The sequence below is a fragment of the Rhinatrema bivittatum genome, chromosome 1 (genome assembly GCF_901001135.1).
Source record: "Rhinatrema bivittatum chromosome 1, aRhiBiv1.1, whole genome shotgun sequence".
NCBI lineage: Eukaryota > Metazoa > Chordata > Amphibia > Gymnophiona > Rhinatrematidae > Rhinatrema > Rhinatrema bivittatum.
In genome coordinates, this window is record NC_042615.1 from 250946127 (window position 1) to 250958817 (window position 12691).

The window sequence follows — 12691 nt, forward strand, 5'->3', positions numbered from 1 at the left end:
TGCTTGTTTCAGAGAGACCATTCTGTGTTTTCCACCTTGCTATGTCATATAATTGGAACAGACTTCCTGATGTAATCAGTCCAATTTTAAGTGAAATTGGGCATGGTAAAAATCCACCTGTGGCAGGCCTTTGCTCCTGATGCAATTGATGGTAGGGGTAAGGACCTAGTAATTGTTATGTTTACCACTCGTGGGATGGTCCAGATGCTGCCAGCCAAATACTGCCCTCCATGCAGCAGGGAAATGCCACCACGCCTGCTCTACTCCTTGGTGCATGTACGCATGGCACACATCGAGCTGTAAAGGCCCCGTGGTGGGAATACAAGTTCCTGGTGCCTCCTGATTGTGTCACATGACCGAGAATTTAAATCCCTACCATGCAACACAGCATTGCCACAGCAAAGGTCATCTGTCTTGTTTACAGCTTGCTTGTTTTTTTTCTGATCATGTCACGATTATGTATATTCTTTCCTTGTTGGAGGATCCCACTCTCACCTAGGCCTCTCCATTATGAGAACAAGATGACCTATTTCTCAGGAATTTGGATAACTGTACACAATAGATTCACCTGATTTTTACCAACCCAGGCACGACTCATCCACTGCCAAAGAACATCTTCATATTCATCAAGGCACCCACTTAGTTGGCAAGTATGCAGTGGAATTTTGTACCTTGGTATCTGAACTCGGTTGGGGTGAAGATAGCCAAACCACCAATTTTTGGCAAGGACTATCTGGGAGAATAAAAGACAATCTAGTAACTCAGGACCTTCCTTCATCCCTCGAAGCACATATTGCCTTAACTATTTGAATAGATCTGAGATTTTTTTTTTTTTAATCTTTTAATTTTTTATTTATGCAATGTTCAACAAACATAGAAGCATAAACTTGAATGGTAAAGGAAAAGAAGATAGAAATTAAACATTACATATTTATACAAGAAAAAACAATATCCTAAATCTTACAAACCTAAAGGGGATCTAATTACACTGTTCAAGGAAAAAACATAAAGAAAAAGAAAATGGCAATGGCAATGGAAGTCAGAGAACAACAGAACATTATAGCAAGAGTACTCATGCAATTAAGGAGGGAAATCAGAGGGAAAAGGGCCCTCCATCGCAGGTGAATCAGTTTATCACTAAGAAACATTGATAATTGAGAAGGATAAAGAAAAACATATGAAAGGCCTTTAAATTGAACAAGACATCTACAAGGAAATTTTAAGAAAAATAAGGCCCCAATCTGAAAAACTCTGGGTCTCATGAGGAGAAACTGTTTTCTCTTCATTTGAGTTTGCTTAAAGACATCAGAAAAGTACACATGTGCTTTCACTTTGAAAATCGCTTAAAGAAAATTCCCCACATACATTCACACTTGCTAATTTGTGATGGTTTCTTCTCTTGTGTGTATTTTTTAAAATCCAAATTCTTGTAAACCTCCTTGAATATACCAACTAGGGGGTATTGAAATGTTGTTAAATCAATCAATTAATTAATTAATTAATTAATTAATTAAAAGGTAGATCATTTTTCAAAAACACCCAGCGAACATTCCAAAAAAGAGGGAACAGGCTAATAACAGCCCTCATGCAAAGGCAATTCCATTAAGTTTACTCATTTAAACACATCAAACATGTTCCAAAATTGTTTTAAGGACCATCATAAATAAGAACCACACTTAACACTAGTGTTAATTCTAAAAGTCTAATCATAAGTCCAAGGTTCATACAACTCTAAATCCAGTAGGTTCATAAAATAGGGATGTGAATCGTTGTTTGATGATTTAAAATATCGTCCGATATTTTTTAAATCGTCATTAATCGTTAAAGAGTGCTATACAATAGAAATTCCACTGATTTATCGTGAAAAAATCGTTAATCGGGTTACTGCACACTAACGGGAGTTAGGACACAACCTAAAAACACATCCTGACCCTTTGAAACCGCTCCCTTAGCCTCCACCACCCTCCCAACCCCCCCCCCCCCCCAAACGTTTTAAAATTGCCTGGTGGTCCAGCGGGGGTCCCGGGAGCATTCTTTCGCACTCGGGCTGTCGGCCGATAAACAAAAAACCCACCCTGACCCTTTAAAACCACTCCCTTAGCCTCCACCACCCTCCTGACCCCCCAAAAAATGTTTTAAAATTACCTGGTGGTCCAGTAGGCCCCGGGAGTGATCTCCCGCTCTCGGGCCGTCGGCTGCCACTAATAAAAATGGCGCCGATGGCCCTTAACTTGTGACAGGGTCATCCAGTGGATGGCCAGCGCCATCTTTAAAAATGGCGCTGGCCGTCCAGTGCTCCTACCATGTGACAGGGGCCAGCCAATGGCATAGTTACGATGTCACATGGTAAGGGCAAAGGGCCATTGGCCCCATTTTTATTAGTGGCAGCCGACGGCCCGAGAGCGGGAGATCGCTCCCGGTGCCCACTGGACCACCAGGCAATTTTAAAATGTTTTTGGGGGGGTCGAGAGGGTGGTGGAGGCTAAGGGAGCGGTTTTAAAGTGTCGGGGTGGGTTTTTTGTTTATTGGCCGACAGCCCGAGCGCGAGAGAACGCTCCCGGGACCCCCACTGGACCACCAGGCAATTTTAAAATGTTTTTTGGAGGGTTGGGAGGGTGGTGGAGGCTAAGGGAGCGGTTTTAAAGGGTCGGGGTGGGTTTTTTGTTTATCGGATCGGGCGCAGATGATAAAAAAAAAAGCGATCGGGCCGGACGAAAAAAATGCACGATTTGAATCGGAGCCGGAACCGAACCGATTCTGGTTCCGATTCACATCTCTATCATAAAACTTTTACAAGAAATTTGTGTTTGCACAAGGTAATGACAAGACCATTTATCTTGGTGAAAACATCAACAAAGCATTTCCTAACACAGATCCATGTTTATGCATCAGGGGAAATAGCTGATTCAAAAACTGTTCTATGGGAAGAACATCTGCTCCTCTGCCAGAGCTCAGATCTCATGGATCTGTGGGTGCAACTGAGTAATGGTGCAAAAAATGTGGCCAACATGTGAGTCAGTCTCAGGGGTCTGGCTGCAGAGATTAGCCACTGGATTGCCATTCAAAAGGAGTTAACGATCACTCTTGAACTGGTAGACATGGAGTAGCCGCATCACCACCCTGCCCCCTAAGCCCACCATGATCTCTCCTCCTCAGGTTCCTGGAGTCCTTTTTTATTATTGTTACTACTTTTATCCATAGTTCTTCCTTACTTACCCCATTTGATTAATTAAAATTGAGTATTTTCTAAAAATATTCAGTACTTTAATGTTTGAAAAATCCAGGTATGTTGCATTTCCTTTGCATGCAAGGTGTCATTAAACCCCTTAATCAACCTGGTATTAGGACCTAGTACAACACACAGACACATTTACAAAGTAGCTTCACAGAGAGACTCAAGGCCAACAGCCAACCATGTGGTGTCAGGAAAGGTAAGTCAGTCCTTAGCTACTTATAACATTTGTCCCAAGGAAAGCTGCATATTGTTGGGCAGCATAGCCTAACCCAGGGGTCGGGAACCCATGGCTCGCGAGCCAGATATGGCTCTTTTGATGGCTGCATCTGGCTCGCAGACAAATCTAAATCAGTGTGTCGCCACACTTTCTAGTCCCCCGCTGACCCAGCTGCTCTCTTCTTCCTGCCCCCCCCCCCCCCCGCGGCCCTTATTGGCATGAGCGCCCGTCAATTTGGGCGCTCAAGCCAATAAAAGCACAGGGACGGGTGGGCATGACGTCTTTTTTTTTTTTTCCCCTTGGCTGCACCCGCGCTCTTCTTTTAATTTCTTGGTCGCTGGTGACGTGAGCGCTGGAGGCAGCCCGCTGTCATCGAAAGCCAGGAGAACCGGGACCGGGGGGGGACACCGCTGCAAGCCGCTTTCGCCGCCGGCTGCCCCCCCTCCGGAGACGGTAGAGAGGACGGCAGAGAAGGCTGAAAGGGCTGAAAAACAACAAAAGGTAAGTTGGCACATGTCGAGCCGCTTTGGGAGGAGGGGATTTTAGGTTTTTAGGTTTTAGGGTTAAAGTTGGGATCCACTTCCTGGTGCCTGTCATTTCAAATGTCATTTGAAATGACAGGTACCAGTGCACCCAGGATACTGTATAGGCGCTGTATTAAGCGCCTATACAGTAAAATGGGTTGCGCGGGCCTAATGCTTCGCCTAACGCTTCTTGGACGCTGCTTACATTTGCATGAGATTAGAGTACAGGATCGAGCGGTAGGTGAACTGGACTGTGCGTGCAGCAACCGCGTGTCCGCCCGGCACTAACTCAGCTCTTCCTACCTGCCCTTACTGGATTGACCTGCGAGTTAGCAAGGATTGGATTTATCTGGTTTAAGCTACTCTGCCGCTTCCGTGCTGCCGCTGGAAGCTCTCTCTCTCTGCCCTTTGGGGTATTCTCTAATCTGGGTACCCGCTCCTCGGGGGCCCTCTGCTTTATTTCAAGTGCCTTACTGAGATCAGGTACTCACTCCTCAAGGGCCTGCTCTCCCTGCCTTGGTGCCTGGAACCATCAACTTCAGCCTGGTGGAATCGCCAACCTTACAGCTACCATCTAGTGAGTAATCTAATTCTCAGTCTGTCTCATCTATAGCATTGCCGTGCTGGGAAACCTATACCGGAATCTCCCTATACCAACTTGGTGAGACAGGTTCCCTCTGCCGAGGATCCCGAGACTGTTACCTCTGGATCACCTCACTACTGCCACCTCTGATGGAACACATCAGCTGTACAATAAAAGAACTAACTCTATGTTTGTGCGTCCTGGGTCTAGCCCAATACTGTGCATCCCCACGGGGCTCCTCCCCGTGGGCTTGGTCATCTGCCACAGTACCCAAGAATCCACCCAAACACCGCTAAACTATAACAGATTGCTAACTCCATTGATTCGACTCAGCTCACCGCATTGCAGGCCATTCCAGGCCTGTCCCAGTGAATCTCCGAACAGCAGAATGCGCTGGAGAATTTGACTGCTTCATTTAACCAGCTTTGATTATATTCCCCCTTTGTTTGATTGATGTTCCAGTTGGCGCGGTATTCAGCACTGATATATTTTTTGGCGTTTTTTTGTAGTATTTTAATGCCTGTCAGAAAGGCTTTTAAAAATTGTATAAATTGTTCCGTTTTTGCCTTGCAATGGTTTATTTATATATTTTTTTATATCCTCTTGCAGATCGCTACAATATTAATTCATTGGATACACTAGTTGCTTTTTTCATTGAACGCCATCTGCTGTCACATATGGGGATTTTGAGGACACGCCCCCTTTTTGTTTGATTGACGTTTTAGTTGGCGCACTTTTCAGTGTTAAAATGCCTGGTGGTTAGTTGGTTTCCTTTTTTGAGTGTACTAGAGCTTGAGCAGTCTGCGGCATAAATGTCCTCAGATGCATTATACGGTAAGAGATTTTTAGACGGGACTCATATGTATCGAGAGTAGCTTTTAAGATTGTGTGGCACTGGAGTATTTAATAGTTTTTATTTTATGGATAAATTTGCATATACAGTTCTAATCAGTGCGTATACATTTAGAGCAACACGTACACATAATATTTGTCCTGTATCCCATATATTTTTTTAAAAAGTTTATTTTGCCGCATTTACATGCAGTGATAGTAGTGTTTCACGTTTGTGTGACTCTGTTTGTCTTCGTTGTTTGGATATGTTTTCATGCGATTGAGATACATGTATAGGAGTCCTAATTCAGCATATTTGCCGCTAGAATCATAGTAGATACAATTTTTGTTTTTGCACTCCATTTTTTAACTATTATCTTAATCTTTTTAATATATAGTGTGCTGTTTGAATTGACCACTTATATCTGGTAACTAATTACAACAATATTGACTACAGCACTACACTGATTGGCGCCACTATCTAGAGGTACCTGTTAATTTATTTATTTATTTTTCTATTTTTTATATATTTTCCCTTTTGAACTTATCAATTCATTTTTTGGAGTAATAATGTTTTACATTGTCTACATCTTCCAGACCATGTGATGCTCCTCTATACACTCTATCAGAATAATCAAGAATAATCAAGAATTCCTATTTGATGAAGTAGAGGTAATGTTCATAGACATTTGCATAGCTTGCATAGTTTGTTCCTAGATATACATTGAATACACTTTGCATACATTCAGGTTTCACATTTTTATGTTACCATTATATATCTGATGTTTATGTGTTGTTATGATTTGTATTATTTATAAGTGTTTATGTATCTGTTTATGTGTTATAGCCCCTGACGCAGCCCCATTGTAAGAGGGCGAAACTCGGCCTGAGTCGGGTTTTTAAAGATATTTATTTCCACAATAAAGAATCCAAAATTTGGACATTCTGGCTTCTAATTCTCATCTTGTTGCCTCCACGGCTTTGTTAGACAGCCTTCATTGTGGACAAGCTGGCCATGCTGTTCAAACATGCCCTATATGTCCGGGAAACTGGCAGACCTAAGTCCTGCGGGAGGACTCTTCTTAGGTCTTACTGCACCCTCTCCCCCACTGTCTCTTCCTGTATCCTTGATCCTTGACCCTTAGAATATCAGACTCTTGCCCTAGTGGACTCAGGTGCAGGAGGCAATTTCATTTTACAACAATTAGTGAAGCACTTGCGGATTCCCACTATCACCATGACCTCTCCACAACTCCTATCTTCAATTCATGGAGAGCCCTTACCGGGCGAAGTGACCCAGCTCACTGAACTAGTGTGTTTGCGGACCGGTGCCCTCCATTCTAAAACTATCTCCTTCTTTGTACTAGAGAAGGCCATGCACCCTATAGTACTGGGGCTACCGTGACTGCAGCAACATATGCCTCAATTCAGTTGGGACACTCTGGAACTTTCAAGTTGGGGGTCCAGATTGCCTTGGTAAATGTCTGATGGAGGTCGCTCCTATACCCTGCATGTCAATTACCCCATTGATGCCTAGGTTGCCGCTTCAATATTCATCTTTTCAAGATGGATTTTCCAAAGAAGCTGCAGACATTCTACCGCCACACAGATCCTACGAGTGTGCCATCAATTTGCAGCCTAACACTGAACCACCCAAAGGAAGGGTCTACTCTCTCTCCATAGTAGAAAATAAAGCCATGTCTGAATATATACAGGAGAACCTTCAGAAAGGCTTTATAAGACCCTCCATGTCCCCTGCCGGTGCAGGCTTTTTCTTTGTGGGGAATAAGGACGGAACGTTGCGTCCATGCATTGACTACAGAGGTCTAAACGAGATCACTGTGAAAGACCGCTAACCCTTACCACTAATCTCAGAGCTATTTGTTAGACTACAGGGAGCCAAGATATTCTCCAAGCTTGATCTCAAAGGAGCCTATAACTTAATTTGCATCCACTCTGACGATGAATGGAAGACAGCATGGTCACTTTGAGTATCTAGTGATGCCCTTTGGCTTGTGCAACGCCCCGGCTGTCTTCCAAAACATGATGAATGACATTCTGTGTGATCTACTCTACAAATATGTCGTTGTGTACTTAAATGACATCTTGATATGTTCCCAGGACATGACCACTCATCTGGTAGATGTCAAAAGAGTGCTGCAAAGACTCCGCGAGAATCGCCTATACGCCAAGTTGTCTAAGTGCGAGTTTCACAAGGAATCAGTGCCTTTCTTAGGGTACATTGGTTCCAACCAAGGTTTCCAGATGGACCCACAGAAGCTGGAGAGCATTAAGAAATGGACACAATCCACAGGTCTAAAGGCTCGTAGACGATTTCTGGGATTTACCAACTACTACAGAACATTCATCAGGAACTACTCCTCACTAACTGTTCCACTTATAGCTATGACGAAGAAAGGTGCCAACGTCTCCAATTGGTCTTCAGAGGCAGTAACAGCTTTCCAGAAACTGAAAGACGCCTTCTCGAGCAAGCCATGCCTCTGACATCCGGATCCGACTCGGCCCTTCATTGTAGAGGTTGATGCCTCTGAGATTGGCGTAGGGGCCGTGCTAAGCCAGGCCGGTGACTCTAAGACCTTACACCCATGCTCATTTTTCTCCTGTTGCTTCTCACCTGCGGAGAAGAACTACGGCATAGGATATAAAGAACTCCTTGCAATAAAGATGGCATTCTAGGAGTGGCTCCCCTGGCTTGAAGGAGCACAAAATCAGATTACAGTCTTTACAGACTACAAAAATCTGGAGTACCTCCGCCATTCACAGCGCCTAAAACATAGGTAAGTGAGATGGTCCCTGTTCTTCAACAGATTTGTGCTGAAATACCGCCCTAGAGATAAGAACGTCAGAGCAGATGCCCTATCTCACTCATTTCTCTCTGAGGACATCCCTGATTAACCTCAACATATCATTGACCCGAAAAGAGTTATCTTGTCAGTGACTCACCCAGTACCTGCAGGTAAGACCGTGGTACCCAAGAACCTAAGAAAAAAGCTGTTAGCTTGGGCTCACGACTCTAAATTGGCTGAACACCCTGGTCAACGCAGAACTCTGTCTAAACTGCAGAAGTATTACTGGTAGCCGACCATGAAGGAAGACACGTTCTCCTACTTTGCTTCTTGCTCAAATTGTGCCAGACAAAAACCGCTGCCCGGTCATCCTTGGGGTCTACTCCAATCCTTGCCAGTACCAGACGAGCCCTGGACACACATTGCTACAGACTTTGTGGTAGACTTACCACTCTCAGGAGGAAACAACACTGTCTGGATAACAGTGGATCGTTTCTCGAAGATGGCTCACTTCGTGACTCTCCCTGGCTTGCCCACAGCAATGGAGCTTGCAAAGCTTTTCATCACTCACATCTTTCGCCTACACGGCATGCCAAAACACATCGTCTCTGATAGAGGAGCCCAATTCACAGCTACATTCTGGAAGGCATTGTGCAAGAAGTTTGATATCTCTCTCGACTTCACCTCAGCATACCATCCACAGTCTAACGGGCAAACGGAGAGAATGAATAGGACACTGAAGCAGTTCATTCGTGCCTATGTGGGTACTCGTCAAAATAACTGGGCTGAAGTGTTGCCCTGGGATGAATTCACCATCAACTCTCATCCAGCAACATCAACTGGATCAACACCATTTTAAGTGGTCTACGGATAACTACCTGCACCACCATTACAACTTCCACTTTCAGTGTCGTCCCAGCAGCTCAATCTACTGCCAAAGATATCCAACAATCACTATGGACTAAGACCAAAGAGATGCTTCATAAAACAGGACAACGAGCAAAGAAAGGCTATTATGTTCCTCACTGCAAGGCACCAGAATTTCATTCTGGTGACAAAGCCTGGCTTTCCACAAAACATCTAAGACTCAAGCTACCATCAGCTCATTTTGCTCCACGCTTTGTTGGACCCTTTCCCATTCTCTGACGACTAGGTACTCTTACATACAGTCTGAAACGTCCACCAGCATTGAAGATTCATAATGCGTTCCATGTCTCACTATTGAAACCACTAATCCTCAGTGAGTTTTCAACCAAGACACCTGACCTACACCTGTTGATACAGAAGAAGACATTGAATACAAGGAAGATGCTATCCTTGATGTGAGAAAGAGAGGCAGAGTATGGGAATACCTCCTGTCATGGGAGGGTTATGAATCTGAAGAAAACTCTTGGGAACCTTTGGCTAATATCATGGATAAAGAGATGCTTCAGAAATACCACAGAATGCATCCTCAGAAACCAAGACCAGGTAGGAGGTCTGGAGGGGGCCTTTTGAAGGGGGGTACTGTTGTATCTGTTGGTCTCAGATGGCTTTGAGTCTTGTGCCTCACCTTTTTCTCTGCTCTCCCCACTAGCCTTGGAAAGATGGCTCCCGCCACATCTGCAAGCCGTGCTCTCCGGCGTCCCCGGAATGGCTATGGCATTGCCTCCCGCCATGTTTCTCCCAAGGGCCTCCTAGGGTGCGCGTGCGCGCTACCCATATCTTTATTCCAGCTATGGAGCAAACCTCGGGGGTGTCCCCCTCAAGTGACGTCACGCCAACCAGGTATATAGCCTGTACTTGTTTGCTAGCTCATTGAGTTAGCAAAGATTGTATTTGTCCTGTCTAAGCTACTCTGCCGCTTCTGTGCTGCCACTAAAAGCTCTCTCTCTGCCTTCGGGGTATTCTCTAACCTGGGTACCCGCTCCTCAGGGGCCCTCTGCTTTATTTCAGGTGCCTTACTGGGATCAAGTACTCACTCCTCGAGGGCCTGCTCTCCCTGCCTCGGTGCCTGGAACCATCAACTTCAGCCTGGTGGAATCGCCAACCTTACAGCTACCATCTTGTGAGTAATCTAATTCTCAGTCTGTCTCATCTACAGCATTGCCGTGCTGGGAAACCTACACCAGAATCTCCCTATACCAACTTGGTGAGACAGGTTCCCTCTGTCGAGAGTCCCGAGACTGCTACCTCTGGATCACCTCACTACTGCCATCTCTGGTGGAACACATCAGCTGTACAATAAAAGATCTAATTCTGTGTTTGTGCATCCTAAGTCTAGCCCAGGACTGTGACTCTCCACGGGGCTCCTCCCCATGGGCGTGATCATCTGCCACAGTACCCAAGAATCCACCCAAACACTGCTAAACAATAACAGTTACACCCAAATGCTGTAACCATATCCTTTGGCAATGAATTCCAGAGCTTAACTATGCACTGAGTGAAAAATAATTTTCTTTGATTTGTTTTAAATGAGCTACTTGCTAACTTCATGGAGTGCCCCCTGATTCTTCTATTATCTAAGAGAATAAATAACAGATTTACATTAATTTTTCAAGTCCTATTATGATTTTGTAAACTTCTATCATATCCCCTCTCAGTAGACTCTTCTCCAAACTGAAGAGCCCTAACTTCTTTAGCCTTTCTTCATAGGGCAGCTGTTCTATGCCCTTATCATTTTGGTCACCCTTCTCTGCACTTTCTCCAGTGTAGCTATATCCTTTTTGAGATGCAGTGACCAGAACTGCGCACACAGTATTCAAGGTGCTGCCTCTCCATGGAGCGATACAGAGGCATTATGACATCCTCTGTTTTATATTCCATTCCCTTCTTAATAACTCCTAACATTCTGTTTGCTTTTTTGATCGCCACAGCATGCTGGAATGACGATATCAATGTATTATCCACTATGATGCTTAGATCTCTCTCCTGGGTGGTAACTCCTAAGATATAACCTAACATTGTGTAACTAAAGCAAGGGTTATTTTTCTCTATATGCATCACTTTGTACTTGTCCATGTTAAATTACTTCTGCCATTTGGAAACCCAATCTTCCAGTCCTGCAAGTTCCTCTTGCAATTCATCACAATCCACTTGACATTTAACTACTCTGCATAAATTTGTATCATTTGCAAATTTGATCACCTCACTCATTGTACCCCTTTCCAGATCATTTATAAATATATTAAAAAACGTAATGCCATCTCCAGGGCTGGTGTTAAATTTCCCATGTTAACAAGGGCGGATTGGGTGAGCTGTAATTTATTACATAATGGGGTAGTAGCTAATAGCCTCATCTACATGGAATTTACCTGTGATGAGCGCTATTAGCTATGTGCAAGTTTGGATGCACGTTTTGATAGTCTAGTGGCACCTCAGAGTTTCCCCTAACTTCAGGTCAGTCTAAGTCATTTTCCACAATGGCGTTGATTAGACTTTACCCTATCACATAATAAGGGCAAAGTCCAGTAAATGCCTTTTTGGAAAATGGTGTCAATTGGTCCAAAGCTAGGGAGCATGTTGTGCTGCTATTCCAGGAGTCTTCTTTTAGATAAAGGGAGAATCCAGGGGATGGGAAGAGATCCATCGTGGCCATGCCAGAACTCCCTTATCCCACTGTGGCTATGCTGGGACTCTTTGGCTGCATCCAGATGGGTAATTCTGGTAATGTCCTGGGCGATTGTCTGACTTCCCTTAACCAAAATTTGGCCCTACTAGTTAAAAAGATACAGAAGAGCATACTTGATTTGTCTTCTGTGTGGTTTTATTGCTACCTTTTCCTGACTCAGCTCTGACAAGGCTGAGAGGTCACAAAGGCAAGCTAACTTTTATCACAGCAATACACATTCTTGGACTTCAATGGTCCATAGACTTGAATTGGAAACAAACAAATGAGACAATTTTTTCTTTTTTCCCCACTTCTTTTATAAGAACAGAAGAACATAAGAAAATGCCATACTGGGTCAGACCAAGGGTCCATCAAGCCCAGCATCCTGTTTCCAACAGTGGCCAATCCAGGCCATAAGAACCCAAAAAAAAAAAGCTTGACTAGTACAGGGTTTGCCACTCCTTCCAGCCAGCAGAGGTTTCTGCTCTCTGCCACCCAGGTTTCCCTGTGAGCAGAAATCAAAGGGCTCATCTGGGAGTTGAAGCCAGGACCTCTCGCACCCAAAGCGAGAATCATACCCCTAGACCAATGAGTCACTGGATGATTCTTTTATGATTCTTCATTGCTTTACCCAAATACAATCCCAGCCTAGTACTCCCATCCTGTTGTTAGTTGGTTATACTTGGGTGTTTTGTGTCCAGAAAAAGAAATGTGATAAAAGAAAAAGATATATACGTTTTTCCCTCCTCTCTTTTCCTTCTTGCTGTCAAGGCCTGTCTAGGCATTTATGCTGTTTGAGATTTTCCACTATATGCCTTGGTGGTTTAAACATCTTTGTGGAGTTTGTGATTCTAGAATGCCTTGGTATTTTAGGAAAATGTATGCTATTTACAATTCCCAGCACT

At 44.1% G+C, this 12691-nt stretch overlaps 1 non-coding gene across 1 annotated transcript; it reads right to left on the bottom strand.

The window, feature by feature from the left end:
- Positions 1-12309: 12309 nt before the first annotated feature.
- Positions 12310-12381, bottom strand: TRNAP-UGG. Its single transcript has one exon. It is a non-coding gene; the product is annotated as a tRNA-Pro (tRNA).
- Positions 12382-12691: the final 310 nt, after the last annotated feature.